Here is a 7,820-nt window from a genome sequence, read left to right as displayed (position 1 = left end):
GGCCAGACCCCATGCACATAACATGAATATCCTTTTACAGTAACCCAATCTGGCCAGACACCATGCACATAACATGAATATCCTTTACAGAACCCAATCTGGCCAGACACCATGCACATAACATGATATCCTTTACAGTAACCCAATCTGGCCAGACACCATGCACATTAACAGAATATCCTTTACAGTAACCCAATCTGGCCAGACACCATGCACATAACATGAATACCCTTACAGTAACCCAATCTGGCCAGACACCATGCACATAACATGAATATCCTTTACAGTAACCCAATCTGGCCAGGACCCCATGCACATAACATGAATATCCTTTACAGTAACCCAATCTGGCCAGACACCATGCACATAACATGAATATCCTTTACAGTAACCCAATCTGGCCAGAAACCATGCATATAACATGAATATCATTTACAGTAACCCAATTCTGGCCAGACACCATGCACATAAAATGAATACCCATTACAGTAACCCAATCTGGCCAGACACCATCCACATAACATGAATATCCTTTACAGTATACCCAATCTGGCCAGACACCATGCACAAACCATGAATACCCATACAGTAACCCAATCTGGCCAGACACCATGCACTATAACATGAATATCCTTTACAGTAACCCAATCTAGCCAGACACCATGCACATAACATGAATATCCTTTACAGTAAACCCAATCTGGCCAGCACCATGCACATAACATGAATATCCTTACAGTAACCCAATCTGGCCAGACACCATGCACATAACATGAATATCCTTTACATAACCCAATCTGGCCAGACACCATGCACATAACATGAATATCCTTTACAGTAACCCAATCTGGCCAGACACCATGCACATAACATGAATACCCTTTACAGTAACCAATCTGGCCAGACACCATGCACATAACATGAATACCTTTACAGTAACCCAATCTTGGCCAGACCCCCATGACATAAACATGAATACCCTTTACAGTTAACCCAATCTGGCGCAGACACCATGCACATTAACATGAATACCCTTTACAGTAACCCAATCTTGGCCAGACCCCATGCACATAACATGAATATCCTTTACAGTAAACCCAATCTGGCCAGGACACATGTTACATAAACATGATATGCCTTTACAGTAACCCAATCTGGCCAGGACACCATGCAACATACATAGAATACCCATTACAGTAACCCATCTGGCCAGCCCGCTAGCAACCATAACATGGAATATCCTTTACGATGTAACCCCAATCTGGCCAGACACATGCACATAATCATGAATACCCTCTTACAGATAACCATCTTGGCCAGACACCATGCACATAACATGAATATCCTTTACAGTAACCCCAATCTGGCCAGACCACCCATTTGCACTAACATGAAATATTCCTTTACAGTAACCCAATCTGGCCAGACACCATGCCACATAACATGAATAACCTTTACAGTAACCCAATCTGGCCAACACCATGGCACATTAACATGAATATCCTTGACAGTAACCCAATCTGGCCAGACACCATGCACATAACATGAATATTCCTTTACAGTAACCCAATCTGGCCAGACACACATGCACATAACATGAAATACCCTTTACAGTAACCCAATCTGTGCCAGACACCATGCACATAACATGAATACCCTTTAAGCAGTAACCCATTCTGGCCAGACCACCATGCACATAACATTAATATTCCTTTAACAGTAACCCAATCTGGCCAGGACACCATGCACATAACATGAATACCTCATTAACAGTAACCCATCTGGGCCAGACACCATGCACAATAACATGAATATCCTTTACATGTAACCCAATCTGGCCAGACACCATGCACATAACATGAATATTACTTTACAGTAACCCAATCTGGCCAGGACACCATGCACATAACATGACTATCCTTTACAGTTAACCCAATTCTGCGCCAGACACATGCAACTTAACATGAATATCCTTTACAGGTAACCCATCTGGCCAGACACCATGCACCATAACATGATATCCTTTACAGTAACCCCCAATCTGGCAGACCACCATGCACATAACATTGGAATATCCTTACAGTAACCCAATCTGGCCAGCACCATGCACATAAACATGAAATATCCTTTACAGTAACCCAATCTGGCCAGACACCATGCCATTAGCATGAATATCCTTTTACAGTAACCCAATCTGGCCCACACCATTGCACATTAACAATGAATCCATACAGTAACCCAATTCTGGCCAGACACCATGCACCATAAATGAATTACCCTTTACAGTAACCCAATCTGGCCAGACACCATGCACATAACATGAACCTATTACAGTTAACCCATCTGGCCAGGACACCATGCACATTAAACATGATATCCTTTACAGTAACCCAAATCTGGCCAGACACCATGCACATAAACATTGAATATCCTTACAGTAAACCCATCTGCGCAGACACCATGCACATAACATGAATATCCTTACAGTAAACCCAATCTGCCAGACACCATGCACATAACATGAAACCCTTTAACAGTAACCCAATCTGGCCCAGACACATGCACATAAACATTTGAATTACCCTTTACAGTAACCCACAATTCTGGACCAGAACCCACCATGCACATAACATGAATATCCTTTACAGGTAACCCAAATTGGCCAGACCACCATGCACATAACATGAATACCCTTTACAGTAACCCAATCTGGCCAGACACCATGCACATAACATGAATATTCCTTACAGGAACCCAAATCTGGGCCAGACACCATGCACAATAAGTGAACTATCCTTTACAGTAACCCAATCTGGCCAGACACCATGCACATACATGAATCCCTTTACAGTAACCCAATCTGGCCAGACACCAGCACACATAACATGAATATCCTTTGACAGTAACCCAATCTGGCCAGACACCATGCACATAACCATGAATATCCTTTACAGTAACCCAATCTGGCCAGACACCATGCACATAACATTGAATACCTTTCAGTAACCCAATCTGGCCAGACACCAATGCACATAACATGATACCTTATACAGACCCAATCTGGCCAGAACCATGCACATGAACAGGTGGAATACCCTTTACAGTACCCAATCTGGCCAGACAACCATGCAACCATAAACATGAATATCCTTTACAGTAACCAATTTCTGCCGACACCATGCACAAACATTGAATACCCTTTACAGTAACCCAATCTGGCCAACCCCATGCACATAACATGAATATCCTTTACAGTAACCCAATCTGGCCAGACCACCATGCAACATAACATGAATACCCTTGACAGTAACCCAATCTGGCCAGACCCCATTGCCACATAAACGAGAATATCCTTTACAGTAACCCAAAATCTGCCAGGACCACCAATGACAAACAAGAATACCTATTACAGTTAACCCCAATCTGCGCCAGACCCCATGCACATAACATGAATACCCATTACAGTAACCAATCTGGCCAGACACATGCCACATAACATGAATATCCTTTACAGAACCAATCTGGCCAGAACCATGCAAATAACATGAATATCCTTTACAGTAACCCAATCTGGCCAGACCCCATGCACATACATGGCAATATCCTTTACAGTAACCCAATCTGGCCAGACCCCATGCACATAACATATACCCATTACAGTACCCAATTGGCCAGACACCATGCACATAACATGAAATCTAATACCAACTGACCCCCATGCTAACATGTCTTACAAACCCAATCTGGGCCAGACACCATGCACATAACATGAATCCCTTTACAGTAAACCCAATCTGGCCAGACACCATGCACATAAACTATGAATATCCTTTACAGTAACCCAATCTGGCCAGACACCTGCACCATAACATGAATTATCCTTTTACAGTAACCCATCTGGCCAGACACCATGCACATAAACATGGAATATCCTTTACATAACCCAATCTGGCAGACCCATGCACATAACATTGCAATATCCTTTTACAGTAACCCAATCTGGCCAGACCCCATGCACATAACAGTGAATATCCTTACAGTAACCCCAATGGCCAGGACAACCATGCCACATACATGAATATCCTTTACAGTAAACCCAATCTGGCCAGGAACCACCATGCCACATAACATGAATATCCTTTACCAGTAACCCAATCTGGCCAGACACCATGCACATAACATGAATATCCGTTTACAGGAACCCATCTGGCCAGACACCAGCAAAATAACATCAATATCCTTTACAGTAACCCAATCTGGCCAGACACCATGCACATAAGAGAGGAAAAGAGAACGAGAGGAGGAGAGGAGAGGAGGAAAGGAGAGGAGGAGAGGAGAGGAGGAGAGGAGAGGAGGAAAGGAGAGGAGGAGAGGAGAGGAGGAAAGGAAAGGGGAAAGGAGGATTGGAAAGGTTGTTGAATAGTTTTTCTGATTGCATCACTGTGACTCAGGTACAGTATTTCCTATTGGCTGGAAACCCTTTGGGCTTTACCAGGAAGTGACCACACAGGGAGATATAATCATACAGTAGGAAGATAATGTCACAGTTACATAAGAACAATATGTATTCTGTTCTGGACACGGGTCATGATGTCATCCATACACAGAGCCAATCAGCACAGAGCAAGTTACACTGTTGTCTTTGATCTGAAAAGCATTTAAAAACACGATCAGTACAGAGCTTTCAGAAGGTATTCATACCCCTTGACTTATTCCACATTCTGTTTTTGTTACACCCTGAATTCAAAATGGATTCAATATTTTTATTTTCAACAATATACACACAATATACCATCATGACAAAGGGAAACATGTTTTTAGAAATGTTGGCACATCTATTGGAAATGAAATACAGAAATGTCAAATTTTCACAAGTATTCACACCCCTGGTCAAAATCTTGTAGATGCACCTTTGGCAGTGGTTACAGCTGTGAGTCTTTCTGGATAAGTCTATAAGAGCTGTGAGTCTTTCTGGATAAGTCTATAAGAGCTGTGAGTCTTTCTGGATAAGTCTATAAGAGCTGTGAGTCTTTCTGGATAAGTCTATAAGAGCTGTGAGTCTTTCTGGATAAGTCTATAAGAGCTGTGAGTCTTTCTGGATAAGTCTATAAGAGCTTACCACACCTGGATTGTATAACATTTGACCATTATTATTTTCAAAATTCTCCAAGCTATGTCAAATTCATCGTTAATCATTGCTAGACAACCATTTTCAGGTTTTGCCAAACATTTTTAAGTAAATTTATTAAGTATAAACTGTAACTTGGCCACTCAGGAACATTCTATGTCTTCTTGGTAAGGAACTCGTGTATAATGGCCTTGTTGTTGTTCTGCTGAAAGGTGAATTCCTCTCCCTGTGTCTGGTGGAAAGCAGACTGAACCAGGTTTTCCTCTACGATTTTGCCTGTGCTTAGCTCAATTCTGTTTCTTTTTTATCCTGAAAAACTCCACAGCCATTAACGATTACAATCATACCCATAACATGATGCAGCCACCACTATGCTTGAAWATATGGAGAGTTGTACTGAGTAATGTGTTTTATTGGATTTGCCCCAGACATAACACTTTGTATTCAGGACAAAAAGTGAATTGCTTTGCCACATTTTTTTTGCAATATTTTTGTTCTGTACAGACTTCCTTCTTTTCACTCTGTCATTTAGGTTAGTATTGTGGAGTAACTAYAATGTTGTTGATCCATCCTCAGTTTTCTCCTATCACAGCCATTAAACTCTGTAACTGTTTTAAAGTCACCATTGGTCTCATGGTGAAATCCCTGAGCAGTTTCCTTCCTCTCTGGCAACTGAGTTAGGAACACTGTATCTTTGTAGTGACTGGGTGTATTGATACACCATCCATAGTGTAAATTATTAACTTCACCATGCACAAAGGGAAATTCAAGTCTGCTTCTTTTTTTTTACCCATGTACCAATAGGTACCCTTCTTTGCGAGGCATTGGAAAACCTCTTTGTGGTTGAAATTCATTGCTCGACAGAGGGACCTTACCAGTGGTGGAAAAAGCCCTCAATTGTCATACTTGAGTAAAAGTAAAGATACCTTAATAGAAAATGACTCAAGTGAAAATGAAAGTTCACCAGGTAAATACTACTTAAGTCAAAGTTTTCGGTTTTGAATATACTTAAGCATCAAAAGTAACAGTATACATCTTTTCACATTCCTTTATGTTAAGCAAACAATTTATAAACTATCTGTATATACGGATAGCCAGGGGCACACACCAACACTCAGACATAATATACAAACTAAACATTTGTGTTTAGTAAATCGGTCAGGTCTGAGGCAGTAGGGACCAGGGATGTTCTCTTGATAAGAGTGTGAATCAGTCCATTTTCCTGTCCTGCTAAGCATTAAAAATGTAAGGAGTACTTTTGGGTGTCAGGGAAAATGTATGGAGTAAAAAGTACATTATGTTCTTTAGGAATGTAGTAAAGTAAACGTTGTTAAAAATATAAATAGTAAATTAAAGTACAGATACCCCCAAAAAACTACTTGAAAGTATTTTTACTTAAGTATTTTATACCACTGGACCTGACAGATAATCGTATGTGGTGTACAGAGATGAGGTTGTCATTCAAAAATCATATTAAACACTAGTATTGCAAACTACCTGACCTGATGACTCCTGGCTGTCCCCGTCCCCAGTCCACCTGGTCGTGCTGCTGATCCAGTTTCTGCTGTTCTGCCTGCGGCTTTCGAACCCTGACCTGTTCACGTGTCCTGGACCTGCTGTTTCGACTCCGTCTTTCCCAATTTGAGTCTTTTTTTCACAAATTGGTCTTCGTCCAATCAGATCAGCTGTGCCTGCGTAAACGCAACCAAAGACTCATATACACTGAGTATACAAAACATTAAGACAGCGTTTCTCAAACTCAGTCCTCTGGACCCCAAGAGGTGCACATTTAGTTTTTATCCCATACATTACACAGCTGATACAAATGATCAAAGCTTGATGATTAGTTATTTCAAATCAGCTGTGTAGTGCTAGGTCAAAACCCCCAAAAAGTTCACCCCTTGGTGTCCCGGGGACAGAGTTTGGGAAACCCTGCATTGAGAACACCTGCTCTTTCCCTGACAGACTGACCAGGTGAATCCATGTGAAAGCTATGATCCCTTGTTGATGTCACTTGTTAAATCCACTTCAATCACTGTAGATGAAGGGGAGGAATTTTAAGCCTTGAGACAATTGAGACATGGATTGTGTATATATAACTTTCAGAGGATGATTGGCCAATATAAAATATTTAAGTGCCTTTGAATGGAGTATGGTAGTAGGTGCCAGGTGCACCAGTTTGTGTCAAGATCTGCAAAGCTGCTGGGTTTTTCACGCTCAACAGTTTCCTTTGTGCATCAAGAATGGTCCACCACCCAAAGGACATCCAGCCAACTTGACACAACTGTGGGAAGCATTTGAGTCAACATGGGCCAGCCTCCYTGTGGAACGGTTTCGGCACCTTGTAGAGTCCATGTCCCGACTAATTAAGGTTGTTCAACTCGACATCAGGAGGTGCTCTTAATGAATGTTTTGCACGCTCAGTGTGAGTAATCTGTCTGTCTCTTCCCTCAGTACAGAGAAGCCCACACTGGTGGAGAGGATAACTGATGCTGTGAAGTCCTACATGTACACACCAGAGGAAGGTTACTATATATATATATACTATAACTACATCTGTTTCTAATGTATTAGCAGCCTACACTTACTGTCGAAATCCTGCAAATGTTTTTCCTTTCTTTTCACCGTCAGTTTTCCGGTTTCCTCTGAAGCTGGCGATATCTGGAGTCGTGTCATTTACTGCTCTTTACCA

This window comes from Salvelinus sp. IW2-2015, unplaced genomic scaffold (genome assembly GCF_002910315.2).
Source record: "Salvelinus sp. IW2-2015 unplaced genomic scaffold, ASM291031v2 Un_scaffold4093, whole genome shotgun sequence".
NCBI lineage: Eukaryota > Metazoa > Chordata > Actinopteri > Salmoniformes > Salmonidae > Salvelinus > Salvelinus sp. IW2-2015.
The sequence above is the reverse complement of the archived record's forward strand: the minus strand, read 5'-3'. Positions refer to the sequence as shown.